This window comes from Pecten maximus, chromosome 10 (genome assembly GCF_902652985.1).
Source record: "Pecten maximus chromosome 10, xPecMax1.1, whole genome shotgun sequence".
NCBI lineage: Eukaryota > Metazoa > Mollusca > Bivalvia > Pectinida > Pectinidae > Pecten > Pecten maximus.
This window is the reverse complement of record NC_047024.1, coordinates 10,759,678-10,782,930: the sequence shown is the minus strand read 5'-3', so window position 1 is coordinate 10,782,930 and position 23,253 is coordinate 10,759,678.

Here is a 23,253-nt window from a genome sequence, read left to right as displayed (position 1 = left end):
AAGGGCTCAGACACAAAACCTAAAGATGTTTCTTGGAAAATAAATCAACGTTTTAACGATTTTGGAGATCGTTATTGATATGTATTTAAAATTGACTGTCAGGCACAAACATAAAAATAGTTAAAAGCGCCGGATAACCATTATCGCTTGAATAAATTCAAACCGAGACTTTTTAACTTTTTCTCCACTGAGATGGTGAACAGAGTACCCAGCAACATTGAGAGAGAGAGAGAGAGAGAGAGAGAGAGAGAGAGAGAGAGAGAGAGAGAGAGAGAGAGAGAGAGAGAGAGATTATGTGCTGTTTCGTATAATTACCGGTGATCACAACGTACTGCATAATATAAATAAAGTACAGTTGAAAAGTATTGTCAGGAATTGGGTCTTGACTCTAACAGTTTATCCCCTTTTCTCCATCTATTTTGAAAGGATTCAATGTTTCCATTATCTTTCCCAATCCTTTTTTTTAAGTAACTGCAATTGTAAGTTTCAGTGCTTGCCCGCTTGCCCGCTTAGAGTTTGTTGTAAACATCTGGTTCTATAGAGAGAGATGTTTTCGGATAGAAAAATGATATTGTAATATTCGATTTGTCGTATACTACTGGCATAGAGAGATGGGCAAAGGGAGACAACCACTAATCACATACAATGTAGTAATGTATCTTCTAGTAATCTAATGTCTTCTGTTTTGCAAGAAAACACCGTCATCAGATCGACAACTGAAAACGTCCTATATACTCTTAATAGTTGATCAGGTTACTAATCTCATCATTGTTCCTTGGTGACACATAAAATACACCAAATATGAATATCAGCTATGACCAATATGAAAATGTAAGTATTAATGGACGATGACAGTTAAAGAAAAAAAAGGTCTGATCGTCACGTTTGAGGAGAATTTAATATCGAGATTAGCATGATTGTACCGCCATGTTGACTGACTTGTTTTGTTTTGTTTTGTTCATACCAGGCCAATGATATTGATGAGATTATCATTACAGGTCCTTCAATTTCGTCTACAAGTATGCTGACGGTGTGTTATCTTTGAATAACAAAACTTTTTTGACATATTGATCGGATATACCAATTAGAACCAGAATTCAAGGACACTACAGACTCTTTAACATCAGCCACTTACCTCGATCTTTACTGACAATGTAACAAGGACACTACAGACCCTTCAACATCAGCCACTTACCTCGATCTTTACTTACAACGTAACAAGGGCACTACAGACCCTTCAACATCAGCCACTTACCTCGATCTTTACTGATAACGTAACAAGGACACTACAGACTCTTCAACATCAGCCACTTACCTCGATCTTTACTGATAACGTAACAAGGACACTACAGAACCTTCAACATCAGCCACTTACCTCGATCTTTACTGACAATGTAACAAGGACACTACAGACTCTTTAACATCAGCCGCTTACCTCGATCTTTACTGACAATGTAACAAGGCCACTATAGAATCTTCAACATCAGCCACTTACCTCGATCTTTACTGATAACGTAACAAGGACACTACAGAACCTTCAACATCAGCCGCTTACCTCGATCTTTACTGACAATGTAACAAGGACACTACAGACTCTTCAACATCAGCCACTTACCTCGATCTTTACTGACAATGTAACAAGGACACTACAGACTCTTCAACATCAGCCGCTTACCTCGATATTTACTGATAACGTAACAAGGACACTACAGACTCTTTAACATCAGCTGCTTACCTCGATCTTTACTGACAACGTAACGAGGACACCACAGACTCTTTAACATCAGCCGCTTACCTCGATATTTACTGACAGTGAAACTATCAGGAACAGTTAACAACTAACATGCATGATAAGAGTGATGATTTATATTTCCCTATTTCTGATTTTTCCATTTCGAGATAGTAATTAGATATCAGACAGGGTAATAAAGATACAATGATACATACAAAATACAGAAAAATAGATACATTTAGACACCAGAAATGGTAATAAAGATAAAATGATGCATACAAATTAAGAAAACTAAATTCATTTAGACATCAGAAAGGGTAATACAAATACAATGGTACAATGTACATACAAAATACACAAAACTAAATAATTTAGAGACCAGAAAAAGTAATAAAGATACAATGATGCATACAAAATGCAAAAAAAAAAAAAAAAAAACCATTTTACTACATAAAAAAACATAATCGATGGCACCGCACTGTGCATATTACTACAGCATGATTATTGATTTCAAACAAACATTACGGTATATTAGTAATAGGGATAATTCCATATACTAAATATAAATACATAAATAACTATAATTTATGGTTTCTCACAAAAAGATATTATTTGATATAAGTACAACACAGGGTATACATATAATCAGTTTGAAATATCTCGATTTTTTAAAGAAAATAGCTGACTTTAGTTAACAAGGGTCGATAACAAATTTCAAACATGCCTCCCATTTTTGCTTAACTCTAGTGTGTAAAGAAGTAATGCGGTATACATTTGTGCTTATGATTAGTTACCATTGCCTTATTACATTGAAGTAAATAGTGATATCCATCACCAAACCGTTATCGAATAGTATACAAACACTATCACGATACCAACCCATCTACCATATTCAATTGGAAACAGCTTCACATTCTAAATTTGCTAATAACATCACGTTTTTTTTTTTTTAAATTAAGCTTAACTAGAAAGTATTCAATTTTAAACTGTTTTGCAAAATAGAGAATCATCCTAGAGACGAAGCTTCAATTGCAGAGAACCAATTTTGAATAAATTGGTCACAAAACGTCTTTTGATCAAGTTTTTAAAGAGAGATCTGTTCTTGATACATATGTTTTCCTATATCCAAATATTGGTAAAACCTGTGTCATTAAGTAATGATTTTATATACTCAAATCATTTGAATTCTCCAGTATTGTTTTCTTGTATGTTTAATATTGGGTGATATAGTACTACCAACACAATGTGTCATGGGATTCAGGTTGATGGAGACCATGGGGAAGTGTTGTGGTCGAAATCCTGATCACACTTGGGAATGTTCTAATTTCTTGTGCGATACAAGTCTGGCATGCATGATGTCGACATTTTTGGTTTTACATTATTTCATTGTTTGTTCCATTTGCTTCCGATATTTGAGGTAAAATAACGGTTTCGCTTTAATCGTGGTGTTCTCTGTCACTTTGCAGATAGTTAGTTATTTTAGTTATTACATTCCTAACAACCCATCAATACTAAAAAAAATCACTAGGGCCAAAAAAGGTGAGTAAAAATAAAGGTAAGAACCGAAACCATATCAAACAAACGAAATACGTTAAATATGTAGAAATGTACACTCGCGTATAGAGTAAACAGTGTGTCTATGGTAACTCATACCTTGTGATACAGAACGGTAGATTTGACATGGTTCAAAATTTTGAAAAAGAAATTTCAGACTTGTTGCTGTGAAAGAATTAACTCTTGTAGGATGCAGATAAATACATTTAAATATAATATGTAAATCGGTTAATGGTCCATTATATGCAATGCAATGAGGCTTTTTGCAGCAACTGTATTTTTTGTATTTGTGGTTTGAAGCTTTGGTGTATCGTGTTTTGAAGCTGTAATGTATCTTGCCCTTGTGAAGAAAAAGAAATGAATATATTTATTTTGATGAATAAATTAAAATAGGAAAAGCATTTCCCCTGTTTCTGTACAGACTCAGCATTATCCAGTAGAGCAGTGGTATCAGAGGTAGTAGGCTGATTACAATACCAATCCCTTCAACAACACTAGGATAGTGGTAAGTACCAAACACTGGGGGTTTGTATCGGACGATACCAAGTACCAGGAACACATGTCAATAGTTGATACAATTTGTATACTCATTATTGAAGGTACGTTATCGTTATAATGATAATGATAATGCTATTCGAATTCCTAGTAGTTCCGTCGGAACTGGTTGTCGTACACGAAGCGAAAGACGCTTATTATATCTGAGTACCTAGTCTTATTCTTCTCATACCTCTGCATGGTCTACATGCACTATTTTTTCTTTCATAGTTTGCCCTAGAGTGATCGATTTTGAGTTAGAATTATGGTTTTATTTTTGGGTCGAAATACTGTGTCAATGCATATTTAAGGTGACAGGTTGGGGTATCTTGCTAACCTGTCAGGTGTTACATTTAAGAAAGAAAGGAGAGAAAAGAAACGATGGTAAAAATGGCTATTGCTAGACCGGGACCTGACCCAGTACTTTCGGTATTCTGTCCAGTCCAGTTCATTTGCAATCAGTTAAAGATCAAAGGCGTTGCAATGTACATAGCATATTACTCGAGATAAATAGTAAAGCTTACAAAACATTAACCATTATATAGATTATCTAATAACTTCAAAGAATTTAAATCATAGCAAGACATTGAAAGGAATTTTAATGAACAGCGCCAATATAACTAAATATCTAATTGATGTGACTTTTTACATATTGACCTTATTGTAATTATCTAGGTTGGTGTGTCCTTTATACATATTGACCTTATTGTAACTATCTAGATTGGTGTGTCCTTTATACATATTGACCTTATTGTAACTATTTAATCGGAGTGTCCTTTATACATATGGACCTTATTGTAACTATTTAATCGGAGTGTCCTTTATACATATGGACCTTATTGTAACTATTTAATCGGAGTGTCCTTTATACATATGGACCTTATTGTAACTATTTAATTGGTGTGTCCTTATACATATTGACCTTATTGTAACTATTTAATTGGTGTGTCCTTTATACATATTGACCTTATTGTAACTATTTAATCGGAGTGTCCTTTATACATATGGACCTTATTGTAACTATTTAATCGGAGTGTCCTTTATACATATGGACCTTATTGTAACTATTTAATCGGAGTGTCCTTTATACATATGGACCTTATTATAACTATCCAAATTGGTGTGTCCTTTTTACATATTGATCTTATTGTAACTATCTAAATTGGAGTGTCCTTTATACATATTGACCTTATTGTAACTATCTAAATTGGTGTGTCCTTTATACATATTGACCTTATTGTAACTATCTAGATTGGTGTGTCCTTTATACATATTGACCTTATTGTAACTATCTAGATTGGTGTGTCCTTTATACATATTGACCTTATTGTAACTATCTAGATTGGTGTGTCCTTTATACATATTGACCTTATTGTAACTATCTAGATTGGTGTGTCCTTTATACATATTGACCTTATTGTAACTATCTAGATTGGTGTGTCCTTTATACATATTGACCTTATTGTAACTATCTAGATTGGTGTGTCCTTTATACATATTGACCTTATTGTAACTATCTAGATTGGTGTGTCCTTTATACATATGGACCTTATTGTAACTATTTAATCGGAGTGTCCTTTATACATATGGACCTTATTGTAACTATTTATCTGGTGTGTCCTTATACATATTGACCTTATTGTAACTATTTAATTGGTGTGTCCTTTATACATATTGACCTTATTGTAACTATTTAATCGGAGTGTCCTTTATACATATGGACCTTATTGTAACTATTTAATCGGAGTGTCCTTTATACATATGGACCTTATTGTAACTATTTAATCGGAGTGTCCTTTATACATATGGACCTTATTATAACTATCAAAATTGGTGTGTCCTTTTTACATATTGACCTTATTGTAACTATCTAAATTGGAGTGTCCTTTATACATATTGACCTTATTGTAACTATCTAAATTGGTGTGTCCTTTATACATATTGACCTTATTGTAACTATCTAGATTGGTGTGTCCTTTATACATATTGACCTTATTGTAACTATCTAGATTGGTGTGTCCTTTTTACATATTGACCTTATTGTAACTATCTAGATTGGTGTGTCCTTTTTACATATTGACCTTATTGTAACTATCTAGATTGGTGTGTCCTTTTTACATATTGACCTTATTGTAACTATCTAGATTGGTATGTCCTTTATACATATTGACCTTATTGTAACTATCTAGATTGGTGTGTCCTTTTTACATATTGACCTTATTGTAACTATCTAGATTGGTGTGTCCTTTTTACATATTGACCTTATTGTAACTATCTAGATTGGTGTGTCCTTTTTACATATTGACCTTATTGTAACTATCTAGATTGGTATGTCCTTTATACATATTGACCTTATTGTAACTATCTAGATTGGTGTGTCCTTTTTACATATTGACCTTATTGTAACTATCTAAATTGGTGTGTCCTTTTTACATATTGACCTTATTGTAACTATCTAGATTGGTGTGTCCTTTTTACATATGGACCTTATTGTAACTATCTAGATTGGTGTGTCCTTTTTACATATTGACCTTATTGTAACTATCTAAATTGGTGTGTCCTTTATACATATTGGCCTTATTGTAACTATCTAAATTGGTGTGTCCTTTATACATATTGACCTTATTGTAACTATCTAGATTGGTGTGTCCTTTATACATATTGACCTTATTGTAACTATCTAAATTGGTGTGTCCTTTATACATATTGACCTTATTGTAACTATTTAATTGGTGTGTCCTTTATACATATTGACCTTATTGTAACTATCTAAATTGGTGTGTCTTTTATACATATTGGCCTTATTGTAACTATCTAAATTGGTGTGTCCTTTATACATATTGGCCTTATTGTAACTATCTAAATTGGTGTGTCCTTTATACATATTGGCCTTATTATAACTATCTAGATTTGTGTGTCCTTTATACATATTGACCTTATTGTAACTATCTAGATTGGTATGTCCTTTATACATATTGACCTTATTATAACTATCTAGATTGGTGTGTCCTTTATACATATTGACCTTATTGTAACTATCTAGATTGGTGTGTCCTTTATACATATTGACCTTATTGTAACTATCTAGATTGGTGTGTCCTTTATACATATTGACCTTATTGTAACTATCTAGATTGGTGTGTCCTTTATACATATTGACCTTATTGTAACTATCTAGATTGGTGTGTCCTTTATACATATTGACCTTATTGTAACTATCTAGATTGGTGTGTCCTTTATACATATTGACCTTATTGTAACTATCTAGATTGGTGTGTCCTTTATACATATTGACCTTATTGTAACTATCTAGATTGGTGTGTCCTTTATACATATTGACCTTATTGTAACTATCTAGATTGGTGTGTCCTTTATACATATTGACCTTATTGTAACTATCTAGATTGGTGTGTCCTTTATACATATGGACCTTATTGTAACTATTTAATCGGAGTGTCCTTTATACATATGGACCTTATTGTAACTATTTAATTGGTGTGTCCTTATACATATTAACCTTATTGTAACTATTTAATTGGTGTGTCCTTTATACATATTGACCTTATTGTAACTATTTAATCGGAGTGTCCTTTATACATATGGACCTTATTGTAACTATTTAATCGGAGTGTCCTTTATACATATGGACCTTATTGTAACTATTTAATCGGAGTGTCCTTTATACATATGGACCTTATTATAACTATCCAAATTGGTGTGTCCTTTTTACATATTGACCTTATTGTAACTATCTAGATTGGTATGTCCTTTTTACATATTGACCTTATTGTAACTATCTAGATTGGTGTGTCCTTTTTACATATTGACCTTATTGTAACTATCTAGATTGGTGTGTCCTTTTTACATATTGACCTTATTGTAACTATCTAGATTGGTATGTCCTTTATACATATTGACCTTATTGTAACTATCTAGATTGGTGTGTCCTTTTTACATATTGACCTTATTGTAACTATCTAGATTGGTGTGTCCTTTTTACATATTGACCTTATTGTAACTATCTAGATTGGTGTGTCCTTTTTACATATGGACCTTATTGTAACTATCTAGATTGGTGTGTCCTTTTTACATATTGACCTTATTGTAACTATCTAAATTGGTGTGTCCTTTATACATATTGGCCTTATTGTAACTATCTAAATTGGTGTGTCCTTTATACATATTGACCTTATTGTAACTATCTAGATTGGTGTGTCCTTTATACATATTGACCTTATTGTAACTATCTAAATTGGTGTGTCCTTTATACATATTGACCTTATTGTAACTATTTAATTGGTGTGTCCTTTATACATATTGACCTTATTGTAACTATCTAAATTGGTGTGTCCTTTATACATATTGGCCTTATTGTAAATATCTAAATTGGTGTGTCCTTTATACATATTGGCCTTATTGTAACTATCTAAATTGGTGTGTCCTTTATACATATTGGCCTTATTATAACTATCTAGATTTGTGTGTCCTTTATACATATTGACCTTATTGTAACTATCTAGATTGGTATGTCCTTTATACATATTGACCTTATTATAACTATCTAGATTGGTGTGTCCTTTATACATATTGACCTTATTGTAACTATCTAGATTGGTGTGTCCTTTATACATATTGACCTTATTGTAACTATCTAGATTGGTGTGTCCTTTATACATATTGACCTTATTGTAACTATCTAGATTGGTGTGTCCTTTATACATATTGACCTTATTGTAACTATCTAGATTGGTGTGTCCTTTATACATATTGACCTTATTGTAACTATCTAGATTGGTGTGTCCTTTATACATATTGACCTTATTGTAACTATCTAGATTGGTGTGTCCTTTATACATATTGACCTTATTGTAACTATCTAGATTGGTGTGTCCTTTATACATATTGACCTTATTGTAACTATCTAGATTGGTGTGTCCTTTATACATATGGACCTTATTGTAACTATTTAATCGGAGTGTCCTTTATACATAGGGACCTTATTGTAACTATTTAATTGGTGTGTCCTTATACATATTGACCTTATTGTAACTATTTAATTGGTGTGTCCTTTATACATATTGACCTTATTGTAACTATTTAATCGGAGTGTCCTTTATACATATGGACCTTATTGTAACTATTTAATCGGAGTGTCCTTTATACATATGGACCTTATTATAACTATCCAAATTGGTGTGTCCTTTTTACATATTGACCTTATTGTAACTATCTAAATTGGAGTGTCCTTTATACATATTGACCTTATTGTAACTATCTAGATTGGTGTGTCCTTTATACATATTGACCTTATTGTAACTATCTAGATTGGTGTGTCCTTTATACATATTGACCTTATTGTAACTATCTAGATTGGTGTGTCCTTTATACATATTGACCTTATTGTAACTATCTAGATTGGTGTGTCCTTTTTACATATTGACCTTATTGTAACTATCTAGATTGGTGTGTCCTTTTTACATATTGACCTTATTGTAACTATCTAGATTGGTGTGTCCTTTTTACATATTGACCTTATTGTAACTATCTAGATTGGTATGTCCTTTATACATATTGACCTTATTGTAACTATCTAGATTGGTGTGTCCTTTTTACATATTGACCTTATTGTAACTATCTAGATTGGTATGTCCTTTATACATATTGACCTTATTATAACTATCTAGATTGGTGTGTCCTTTATACATATTGACCTTATTGTAACTATCTAGATTGGTGTGTCCTTTATACATATTGACCTTATTGTAACTATCTAGATTGGTGTGTCCTTTATACATATTGACCTTATTGTAACTATCTAGATTGGTGTGTCCTTTATACATATTGACCTTATTGTAACTATCTAGATTGGTGTGTCCTTTATACATATTGACCTTATTGTAACTATCTAGATTGGTGTGTCCTTTATACATATTGACCTTATTGTAACTATCTAGATTGGTGTGTCCTTTATACATATTGACCTTATTGTAACTATCTAGATTGGTGTGTCCTTTATACATATTGACCTTATTGTAACTATCTAGATTGGTGTGTCCTTTATACATATTGACCTTATTGTAACTATCTAGATTGGTGTGTCCTTTATACATATGGACCTTATTGTAACTATTTAATCGGAGTGTCCTTTATACATATGGACCTTATTGTAACTATTTAATTGGTGTGTCCTTATACATATTGACCTTATTGTAACTATTTAATTGGTGTGTCCTTTATACATATTGACCTTATTGTAACTATTTAATCGGAGTGTCCTTTATACATATGGACCTTATTGTAACTATTTAATCGGAGTGTCCTTTATACATATGGACCTTATTGTAACTATTTAATCGGAGTGTCCTTTATACATATGGACCTTATTATAACTATCCAAATTGGTGTGTCCTTTTTACATATTGACCTTATTGTAACTATCTAGATTGGTGTGTCCTTTATACATATTGACCTTATTGTAACTATCTAGATTGGTGTGTCCTTTATACATATTGACCTTATTGTAACTATCTAGATTGGTGTGTCCTTTATACATATTGACCTTATTGTAACTATCTAGATTGGTGTGTCCTTTATACATATGGACCTTATTGTAACTATTTAATCGGAGTGTCCTTTATACATATGGACCTTATTGTAACTATTTAATTGGTGTGTCCTTATACATATTGACCTTATTGTAACTATTTAATTGGTGTGTCCTTTATACATATTGACCTTATTGTAACTATTTAATCGGAGTGTCCTTTATACATATGGACCTTATTGTAACTATTTAATCGGAGTGTCCTTTATACATATGGACCTTATTGTAACTATTTAATCGGAGTGTCCTTTATACATATGGACCTTATTATAACTATCCAAATTGGTGTGTCCTTTTTACATATTGACCTTATTGTAACTATCTAAATTGGAGTGTCCTTTATACATATTGACCTTATTGTAACTATCTAAATTGGTGTGTCCTTTATACATATTGACCTTATTGTAACTATCTAAATTGGTGTGTCCTTTATACATATTGACCTTATTGTAACTATCTAAATTGGAGTGTCCTTTATACATATTGACCTTATTGTAACTATCTAAATTGGTGTGTCCTTTTTACATATTGACCTTATTGTAACTATCTAAATTGGTGTGTCCTTTATACATATTGACCTTATTGTAACTATCTAGATTGGTGTGTCCTTTATACATATTGACCTTATTGTAACTATCTAGATTGGTGTGTCCTTTATACATATTGACCTTATTGTAACTATCTAGATTGGTGTGTCCTTTTTACATATTGACCTTATTGTAACTATCTAGATTGGTGTGTCCTTTTTACATATTAACCTTATTGTAACTATCTAGATTGGTGTGTCCTTTTTACATATTGACCTTATTGTAACTATCTAGATTGGTATGTCCTTTATACATATTGACCTTATTGTAACTATCTAGATTGGTGTGTCCTTTTACATATTGACCTTATTGTAACTATCTAGATTGGTGTGTCCTTTTTACATATTGACCTTATTGTAACTATCTAGATTGGTGTGTCCTTTTTACATATTGACCTTATTGTAACCACTAGATTGGTATGTCCTTTATACATATTGACCTTATTGTAACTATCTAGATTGGTGTGTCCTTTTTACATATTGACCTTATTGTAACTATCTAGATTGGTGTGTCCTTTTTACATATTGACCTTATTGTAACTATCTAGATTGGTGTGTCCTTTTTACATATGGACCTTATTGTAACTATCTAGATTGGTGTGTCCTTTTTACATATTGACCTTATTGTAACTATCTAAATTGGTGTGTCCTTTATACATATTGGCCTTATTGTAACTATCTAAATTGGTGTGTCCTTTATACATATTGACCTTATTGTAACTATCTAGATTGGTGTGTCCTTTATACATATTGACCTTATTGTAACTATCTAAATTGGTGTGTCCTTTATACATATTGACCTTATTGTAACTATTTAATTGGTGTGTCCTTTATACATATTGACCTTATTGTAACTATCTAAATTGGTGTGTCCTTTATACATATTGGCCTTATTGTAACTATCTAAATTGGTGTGTCCTTTATACATATTGGCCTTATTGTAACTATCTAAATTGGTGTGTCCTTTAAACATATTGGCCTTATTGTAACTATCTAGATTGGTGTGTCCTTTATACATATTGACCTTATTGTAACTATCTAGATTGGTATGTCCTTTATACATATTGACCTTATTATAACTATCTAGATTGGTGTGTCCTTTATACATATTGACCTTATTGTAACTATCTAGATTGGTGTGTCCTTTATACATATTGGCCTTATTCTGCCGTCGTTATCATCGCTGTTAAACGTTAATGTACCGTTTTTAATTATTTATTACAGATTTATTAACACTAAAAAAACAGGTCAACTTGGCTTAGTTTGATTATGTAGATCCAATCTATATTTTTGTGTGTGTTTTCATCCCGTTGACGCCATACTGATGCTAATTCGTATGCACGGTTGGGTTTATAGATGTATCATGCAAGGACACACTTCAATGATGTTTCGAACATTTACCTTTATTTTTACACACAAAGAAAATGGAATCTAATGACACAATGGAATATACAGCGAGTTATTACAACACTTTAGTTGTTAGAAGGGAGACAACTTCGATAAGTCAGTATTGCGCTATAATTAGCAGTGATCTCCCTTTATTCACGCGCCGCCTGCATGGTGATGTACTAGGACAAAAAGAAACCATGCTTACTCTGTGTGATAAGATATCGTTTTATCTCCTATTTCGAAACTAGAAACAAGCCGTAAATGAAAATTGACAGATACAATAAAGATGTTTTTTAATCAGTTTAGTCATGGTTTACCAGACCTTTATCTACTACATATCATTAACGTTACATTTAACAAACTTCATCATTATAATCACTCGAGAAATCGTCTCGGATTGTCCAAAGAATGTGTACATTTACGCATTAAACTGCTTTCAATTTCGGGTTAAAGGCAATATAATGATCCACTACATTGCAGGCAGAGAGCATGACCTGTGTCTGATTGACAAGTTAAATGCTCTACAGGAGAACATGATGTCGACCATACAGCTGTATATGGTCTTAATCTGCTGTTAAAGCGTGTGTCAGTGGCCATATCATTCGTGGATACAGTACATCCATAGCCCTGTTTTTTTAAAAGGACATACAATGATACCGAACAATTCAATCGAGATACTACAATTTGACATTTCATCTGTGGAAACAAACAATTATCATGTATTTCAAGTAAAGAACGGGTACTCAAATGTCCCTAACTCACAAACTGCATCAAAGAAACCAACCCGTGTCTGCAGACGCCCAGCTATTACAGTTTCTCGTAGTAGCAATTAGGGTTTTTCGAAACTCGTACAGGGGTTATTTTGGATTTAATGTTTCTATTTGATTGGCAATGAAGACATTCAGGTGTTATATTTTCACTTGAAAGAAGACCTAGAGTGTATTACAAGGGATAATTGATACGTGGTGAGCCTCGTATTGAAGAAGGTACTCAAAGATGTTCTTTTTAAATCCTGCTATTCTCTGACTCTGACTATATAGGGCCGTGTACCCAAGGATTGCTCTCATTTGGTTAATTTACTTTAATTTATTCGACGAGGTGGCACCCTGAAAAAACAAGACAAGAGGCTTTTGCAAAATGGACAAAATTGGTGAAAGAGCAGTGATCCAATAATTTCATCAAAAGCTTTAGCACCTAAGGATATTCATAATGATACGGTAGCAACACTAGGCAAAGATGCCCCTTCATATGCTACAGTGAAAAGGTGGGTGGCGGAATTTAAGCGCGGCTGACAGAGCTTGAGAATGACCCCCGTTCTTCATGGCCTGTCAATGTTGCAATCTCAGAAATGTTCAGGAAATTTCATGATATTGTTACGACTGACAGACGATTTACAGAACGATATATAGCCAGTAGAGTTGGTATTTCACAGGAAAGAGTCCATTCTGAGTGAGGATCTTGCAATGCGAATGTTTTCGGCCCGATGGGTACCAAGTCTTCTGACAGTTGATCGCATACTAATCTTAAACTTTTTTAGGAAGATCCTGCCAATTTTCTTCAGGGATTTGTCATTATGAATGAAACATGGGTCCATCATTTTATCCGAGGCCAAGCAACAATCGAAACAATGGAAGCACCCTGTCTCTACCCCGCCAAAGAAGGCAAAGACTGTTCCATCAGCTGGGAAGGTTTTAGCCTCGGTTTTCTGCGTTGAAGATGGTATTCTGCTGATAGATTATCTCCAAAAGGAAAAAAACAACCAATGGCACATACTATGATTCACTTCTGAGGCAGTTACGGGAAAATATTAAACTTAAGCGCCGCGGAAAGTTGTCTAAAGGTGTGTTACTCCATTAGGACAATGCTCCTGTTCAAACGTCTAGTTTTGCCAATATGTCCGGCAAAATTCACATCCTTCAGTATGAGGCTCACAACTTATCAATCAGTCCTCGTAATATGTGATAAAGGGGCCGCGGTGGCCGAGTGGTTAAGGTGTCCCGACACTTTATCACTAGCCCTCCACCTCTGGGTTGTGAGTTCGAAACCTACGTGGGGCAGTTACCAGGTACTGACCGTAGGCCGATGGTTTTTCTCCGGGTACTCCGGCTTTCCTCAACCTCCAAACCTGGCACGTCCTTAAATGATCCTGGCTGTTAATAGGACGTTAAACAAAATCAACCTAAACCAAATATGTGATAAAGTATAACTTTAGTGTACCAAACCTGCCGTAACCGTGTGTTCATATATTTGATGCACGCTAAAAGTAACTCCTACAAGGAAATAGACAACACAAAGTTGGATGGTTTAATAAGTTTTCGAGATTTCAGCACAATAAGGTCATTTACGTATGACGACATGGTATCACTGACGGACGTGTATATACATTGTAGTACTATCTCACTGGAATACCATAACTGGACACGGAAGACAACATCTGGTTAGATATGACAAGACCTTAAACAAGACGTTGGCTTGTCTCTATCTCTCTTACAGAGGATATAATTGAATCTTCATCATGGGGCGAACGTTCAACTTAAGTCAAAACGTAAGGCAGTATTAAGGACATAATTATTAAACGTTCTACGCTTTAGCAAGTAATACAGGGGAATGGGTGTGATGAGAGACACAGTGAGGTAGAATTATTATATACGCGTGATTTTAAAATGAATGAAACTGAATGTATCTTTTTTTAATCGGTTAATTCGTTTTCTTTAAAATAATAGTTTTATACACACTAATAAAGCCTGAAATGATATCTTAAAGGTTTGATATTTGTAATTAAACCGTAAAAACAACAATTACGTTGTACAATTATAGTGACATATGTGAACAATATATTTTCATTAGTTTTCCTTCTCAATGAAATAAACATTGATTATCAAAAATGAATTGAAACGGAAATAAAATAGCTAATTATTTCCCATTGTTGTATGAATCATCACTCATTCATACTCAAGAGACCCGTGGAAGCTCCAGCGCCTATGAACCGTTCCTCCGAATGTGAGTGTTTGTAGTAAGACGTTAGGCTGTAACAACCCTTTAATGGTGAACACTAACGACTTGTCCTGTTTAATGTTCTTCAAATAAAATATAACAAACACTAAACGCTACTATTTGTTTAAATGTGTTTACTCAGTACGAGAACATCGCCTGACAAAAGTACAGTAGCTAGACGATTAGATTTTAGATTTCGAATCAATCGCACGAACTTCTAATTGAAAGTTCGAGTTATAGAACTGATCAAAGGTTTTGTTAATGATCGTGACCGAAATCATCCTTTACTTCAAACACTTTTTACAATATGTTGATGATGATTAAGTCTAAATTAAAGGTAACTCTCCTCTATTTTTTATCCACAAAAACAAGATGATAATGGCCACCCATTACTAAAATTCCATGATACTTTTTTCATTAATTTCAGGGCCATTACGTCTGCCTCTGTTACTGCTAAAGCATTTGTATGCCACGTTTGTCCGAGCCTTGAAAACATTATATAACGATACCCCTTTGCGTCGATTAAACTTGTAAAACTGTAACTTGTTTGTTTACTATTTGTGCTGATTGTTTCTTTTATAACTTCAAGTGTCACAAAAAATAGCACAACAGATATACCGAGGCTATAAATAGTTTCCCGTTGAATATGACATATTTCACGAGTATATCAATTTGGGTGGCGCTGGACTGAAATGATTACATATATATAATAGCATTGCAGTCATGTGGTGTCTTTTTGTGCTCCACCTGTTTGGCTGTATACATATAATACAATATTGTTTATGTTGTAAATAGTTTTATACAACATGGCTGACATTGTTGTTGCCATGTCTGCTATGTTATTCGTCTTAATAAGATGACATTTACTAGATTCAATTCTCTTTGGTTGTTCTTGATATATGTATTTATCCAGAAACATAGTTCAAGTTGTGACCTGTTTGTCGTCATGGAGATGTATACTATAAATCAAAATATATTATATATTTATTAGGGGGGATTATATTAATCTCACATTGGTATAACCGTCGGTATACTCTCCAGGAGTAAAAGAATAATCAAGCCATCAACATGAAACTACAACAATGGGCAATGGCTGGTAAGGTTTATTTCATCTATATGATAATTTGAAAGCCCTTACTTATCGTGTCTCTGGCTATGTCATTAAAATCATATGAATGTGTAATAAGGATTTTATATTTTTTTGTAATTAATGGTAAATCTGTGAGGTATTTTGAAAGGAACATAATTAGTGAAGCCTGTCAACAAAACATCCCACACCAACAAAAAAAAAAAAGAGTTGTGGTGTACGTGTACAATGTCTGATTACTTGATGACCTATAACAAAAGCCTTATCTTGTGATTTCAGAAATATCTATCATTTTAACTTCGCTGGTTTCTCAATGCGAACAGGTTTTGCTTTTTTCTTTTCACAAAAGTCCGGAACGTGTACTGGTTGTAAAGTGTACATTTAGTTCCTATCCACTAACCTGACTGTGAACGGTTTAGGTGGGGCTGCTTTATCGTGTGCGCTTTGATCCTTGTGCTGGTGTTTGAAAGGAAAACGCCAATAAGGTTTCAGAGAAACAAACAGCACATAAAGTCTGTTAAGATTATGTTTCTAATCTGATGCATACCGTTAAATTCCTTTTGATTTGCCACATTTTCTCAGCGTTTCCATTTAAAGATCGATATCGAAGTTCCGACTACCTTTTAACAATTATAAGAAAAAACTAAAAAAAAAAAAAAAAAAAAAGGAGCACGTGACGAACTGATTTAGATTAGCATCTTATGTACACACACGTCAGAAAACTTCGTAAGATAGATATTTTTCAGACTACATGTCACTACTATTGTCATCAAAGGTACATACTATAACAATGACGAACGTCATTTGTTGGAATTTCAAAATAGTTTTCATCAGTTCGTGTTTAAACAAATTATGTAGATTTCTGTTCTACTCATTCAGCTGTGTTCAACGTGATGTCATAACGTTGTTTTCACTTTAAGATATCAACATTGGAATATACATGTACTTCGGTATCCACTCAGAGAGGCAATGTAATATTTTCAGTCATAGAAGAATCAATAACTTCTTTAGTCTTAGAACGAACTATTACATATTTCATAAAAAAAAAAAAAAAAAAAAAAAAAACAAAAACAAAAAAAAATCCAATACATATATGTTGTTATATATATATATATAAGTATTAATCTACCTTCTTTGGAATTTAATTGTCCTATCATTCTCACCGAATTAGGACGTTTAATATCCAAAGAATGTAGTTTAATACTTACATGTATTCTTCCGTATCAAATTCAAGTTATTCTTATATTTAACCTGTAACTCCAACGTCAACGGGACATCAATTGTTCTGGAGGTGTCACTGTTCGCAACTAAAATTCACCTTTTATACGACATAACTACATTAAATCAAAATACACTAAATTTAGTGACGTCAGACAAAACGGTGTCATTTAGTGATGGCGTCCTGAACGTTGGTCTTCAATTTAATGTATCACTACACCAATGCGGAAGCCCTGGAGGGACATTTTGAGTTACTACTTATTACTTATAATTTATTAGTTATTACTTATTTGTTATTACTTATTTGTTATTACTTATTAGTTATTAATTACTAATTTTTTGTATAACAGTACGTTACTTTATCATATCGTCAAGATAAATAATGTTTTATATGAATAGTGATATAGTAAAGTATAGTAATAAAATGTCTGATAAAAGTCCCGTTTTTAAACAAAACGTACTTAGTTATAATTCATTTAATTTGTTTTTTGTTATTTGTTAATTCTTATTTGTTAATTCTTATTTCTTATCAATAAATAGTCACAAATAAGAAATAGGAAGTAAGAAATAAGAAAAAAGAAATAATAAATTACAAATAAGAAATAACAAGTAAGAAATAACAAATTAAATGAATTATAACTAAGTAGGTTTTGTTTAAAAACGGGATTTTTATCAGACATTTATTACTATACTTTACTATATTACTATTTATATAAAACATCATTTATCTTGACGATATGATAAAGTAACGTACTGTTATACACAAATTTAGTAATTAATAACTAATAAGTAATAACAAATAAGTAATAACAAATAAGTAATAACTAATAAGTTATAAGTAATAAGTAGTAACTCAAAATGTCCCTCCAGGGCTTCGGTATATATAATAGCCATACCGAACAAATGGAAATATTTGATATTAGTGAAAAAAGCGTGATGAGTGCTTATTATTATAGGAATAGGATTTGTCTTTACAGGATAATAGTTCCATTTGCTAACGCGCGTGATACTTTTCCAATTCAGACGCCTCTTCCTCGTCGTACTTCATACAGTGTGTGCGCCCTACATCATCATAGCCTTTGGACCAAAAACATAGCGCGGATGTTGTCTTCAAATTCTTCTATCATTAGCGGGCATGTACTCTGTCTGCCTGGGAGAACAGCGCATTCGTGTAATGATCTGTCTTCCTACTTCATTGAAATTTTAATAGCGAGAGAAAGGCAGCCTTACCGTGTGTTACATTAACATGACATCAAGCCAGTCGGCCGCCGATAACAGAGCCATATATGGCGATAAACATAAAACTACAAAGGAAACAAGACAATATCTTTATTGATCTTCGAATTACAATGAATGTTTAGGCGGCAGCGATCAGAAACTTTCGGACAGCCTGCCCTCATCCATCCGGCATTAAATACTGAAGACAAGTCTAATGATTGGTCTCTGGACGGGACGGGAATCCATTAAACATTAAATTTTATTTCGTGTTGTCGTATTTCTGTAAATTAACCTTACAACCTACATAAATAGTCCATAGAAAGTACGATGTTCTATTCCAGTATCGAAAATCATTGTTTTTCAATCCCTGAGCTGTTGTTAGGCGACGAAAAACAATAACAAATATGGTCGGTTCTGCATTGATTATTAATCCGGACAATCGATGAACAGGTTTGTTTCTTTTAACATGTATTATATCAACGAATTAGTGAAATTTGACATGGGGATCAAGGGAAGTGTGTGTCAGTGTCACGGCGATAGACATATGCAGAGTAATATGGGGGTAAGGATACTATACTAAGTAGAATAATAAATAGGGATATTTTAGGATTTGCGATCTCTAAGGGGTAACACGGCGACTGTTTTAGGATTTGCGATCTCTAAGAGGTAACATGGCGACTGTTTTAGGATTTGCGATCTCTAAGAGGTAACATGGCGACTGTTTTAGGATTTGCGATCTCTAAGAGGTAACATGGCGACTGTTTTAGGATTTGCGAGCTCTAAGAGGTAACATGGCGACTGTTTTAGGATTTGCGATCTCTAAGAGGTAACATGGCGACTGTTTTAGGATTTGCGATCTCTAAGAGGTAACATGGTGACTGTTTTAGGATTTGCGATCTCTAAGGGGCAACATGGCGACTGTGTAAGGATTCGTGATCTCTAAGGGGTAACATGGCGACTGTTTTAGGATATGTGATCTCTAAGAGGTAACATGGTTACTGATTTAGGATTCGTGATCTCTAAGGGGCAACATGGCGACTGTTTTAGGATTCGTGATCTCTAAGGGGCAACATGGCGACTGTTTTAGGATTTGCGATCTCTAAGAGGTAACATGGCGACTGTTTTAGGATTCGTGATCTCTAAGGGGTAACATGGCGACTGTTTTAGGATTTGCGATCTCTAAGAGGTAACATGGCGACTGTTTTAGGATTCGTGATCTCTAAGGGGTAACATGGTGACTGTTTTAGGATTTGCGATCTCTAAGGGGCAACATGGCGACTGTTTTAGGATTTGCGATCTCGAAGAGGTAACATGGTGACTGTTTTAGGATTCGATCTCTAAGGGGCAACATGGCGACTGTTTTAGGATTTGCGATCTCTAAGAGGTAACATGGTGACTGTTTTAGGATTTGCGATCTCTAAGAGGTAACATGGCGACTGTTTTAGGATTTGCGATCTCTAAGAGGTAACATGGTTACTGATTTAGGATTCGTGATCTCTAAGGAGTAACACGGTGACTGTGTAAGGATTCGTGATCTCTAAGGGGTAACACGGCGACTGTGTAAGGATTCGTGATCTCTAAGGGGTAACATGGCGACTGTGTAAGGATTCGTGATCTCTAAGAGGTAACATGGCGACTGTTTTAGGATTTGCGATCTCTAAGGGGTAACATGGCGACTGTTTTAGGATTCGTGATCTCTAAGGGGTAACATGGGCTCACTGCGGTTAAAATTATCAGTCGTGGTTAATTGGCCTTTATCAGCCAGCGGATGTCTTTCCCAACTATCTGGGGAGCATAATACCGGAGCTGCTATTTCGGCGTTAACAGATTACACACGACCTACCACGTACTCATTTACAGCTGAGTCGTGTACCACTAGAACACCGTGCCGGGACTCGAACTAGCGACCCTTCGGTCACGCAGTCCTTCGTCCTACCACTAAACCACTGTGCCTCAATATGGCAAGGGATCTGTATTATACCATACAGATTTGGTTTTTCTTTTGTTGTAAATTGTACTGGGACATGGTATGTGCAATAACCGATAAGCAATGCAAAACGACGAGACGTGAGCGTTTTACTTCTTCGTGTACAAAACTATTGTATAAGGAGGTCATCAAGACTTTATGGGTGGGTCGTGGCAACACGGGCGTGTTGATGCCTTTAATACGACTTCCGTTCTATATGGAGACATTATGCCATTATATTGAGCCAGGACAATTCTCCTGTCTCTGCAGTTTATATGAGGAGTGAATCAGTTGTTAACGGTGCGTCATTTTATACGTATTTGATAATTATCTTACCAAGTGTACTCGCTATATTTGCATCACGATTCTTTCCTGGGAATACTTGTAGGCGGAGTATCTCCTCATAATGGTCCTAAATGTATTGCGTCGTTCAGCACCTTCCTGATTTTACTTAGACATTCTATACAACACATTCCCGTATACGTCAACATCCCTTTACAGCTTTGATATAACAATAATCTGGCTTGTCAGTTGGAAATGTACAAAGTAATATTTACAAAGAGTCTACATATAAAACAGATTGTGTGCAATCAGCAAGAGAATAAAAATTGGATCCTGCCAAAATACATCAAAGATCTTACTACATAGCTAGTGATATGCATTTTATCAGCCAGCATGTCTTCCTATAACTTCAATGCCTTCAATAATACTTGATTTTATAATCAGACTCACTTCAGTATGATTCTTTCATAGCTGGCCACAAGCCTAGTGTAACTGGTCATACTCCAGTATACCTGGTCACAGTCTAGTGTAACTGGTCATACTCTAGTATACCTGGTCACAGTCTAGTGTAACTGGTCATACTCCAGTATACCTTGTCACAGTCTAGTGTAACTGGTCATACTCCAGTATACCTTGTCACAGTCTAGTGTAACTGGTCATACTCTAGTATACCTGGTCACAGTCTAGTGTAACTGGTCATACTCCAGTATACCTGGTCACAGTCTAGTGTAACTGGTCATACTCCAGTATACCCGGTCACAGTCTAGTGTAACTGGTCATACTCTAGTATACCTGGTCACAGTCTAGTGTAACTGGTCATACTCTAGTATACCTGGTCACAGTCTAGTGTAACTGGTCATACTCTAGTATACCAGGTCACAGTCTAGTGTAACTGGTCATACTCCAGTATACCTGGTCACAGTCTAGTGTAACTCGTCATACTCCAGTATACCTTGTCACAGTCTAGTGTAACTCGTCATACTCCAGTATACCTGGTCACAGTCTAGTGTAACTGTCACACTCTGGTATAACTGGTCACAGTTTAGTATAACTGTCACACTCTGGTATAACTGGTCACAGTCTAGTGTAACTGGTCATACTCCAGTATACCTGGTCACAGTCTAGTGTAACTTATCATACTCCAGTATACCTTGTCACAGTCTAGTGTAACTCGTCATACTCCAGTATACCTGGTCACAGTCTAGTGTAACTGGTCATACTCCAGTGTACCTGGTCACACTCTAGTGTAACTCGTCATACTCCAGTATACCTGGTCAGTCTAGTTAACTGGTCATACTCCAGTATAACTGGTCACACTCTGGTATAACTGTCCCACTCTAGTATAACTGGTCACACTCTGATATACCTGGTCACACTCTAGTATAACTGGTCACACTCTAGTATAACTAGTCACACTCTGGTATAACTGTCCCACTCTAGTATAACTGGTCACACTCTGATATACCTGGTCACACTCTAGTATAACTGGTCACACTCTAGTATAACTAGTCACACTCTTGTATAACTGTCACACTCTAGTATAACTGGTCACACTCTGATATACCTGGTCACACTCTAGTATAACTGTCACACTCTAGTATAACTGGTCACACTCTAGTATAACTGGTCACACTCTAGTATAACTGTAACACTCTGATATACCTGGTCACACTCTGGTATAACTGTCACAGTCTGGTATAACTGGTTACACTCTTGTATAACTGGTCACACTCTGGTATAACTGTCACACTCTGGTATAACTGTCACACTCTGATATACCTGGTTACACTCTAGTATAACTGTCACAGTCTGGTATAACTGGTTACACTCTTGTATAACTGTCACACTCTGGTATAACTGTCACACTCTGGTATAACTAGTCACACTCTAGTATAACTGTCACAGTCTGGTATAACTGGTTACACTCTTGTATAACTGTCACACTCTGGTATAACTGGTCACACTCTGGTATAACTTGTCACACTCTAGTATAACTGGTTACACTCTTGTATAACTGTCACACTCTAGTATAACTGTCACACTCTGGTATAACTGTCACACTCTAGTATAGCTGTTCACACTCTAGTAT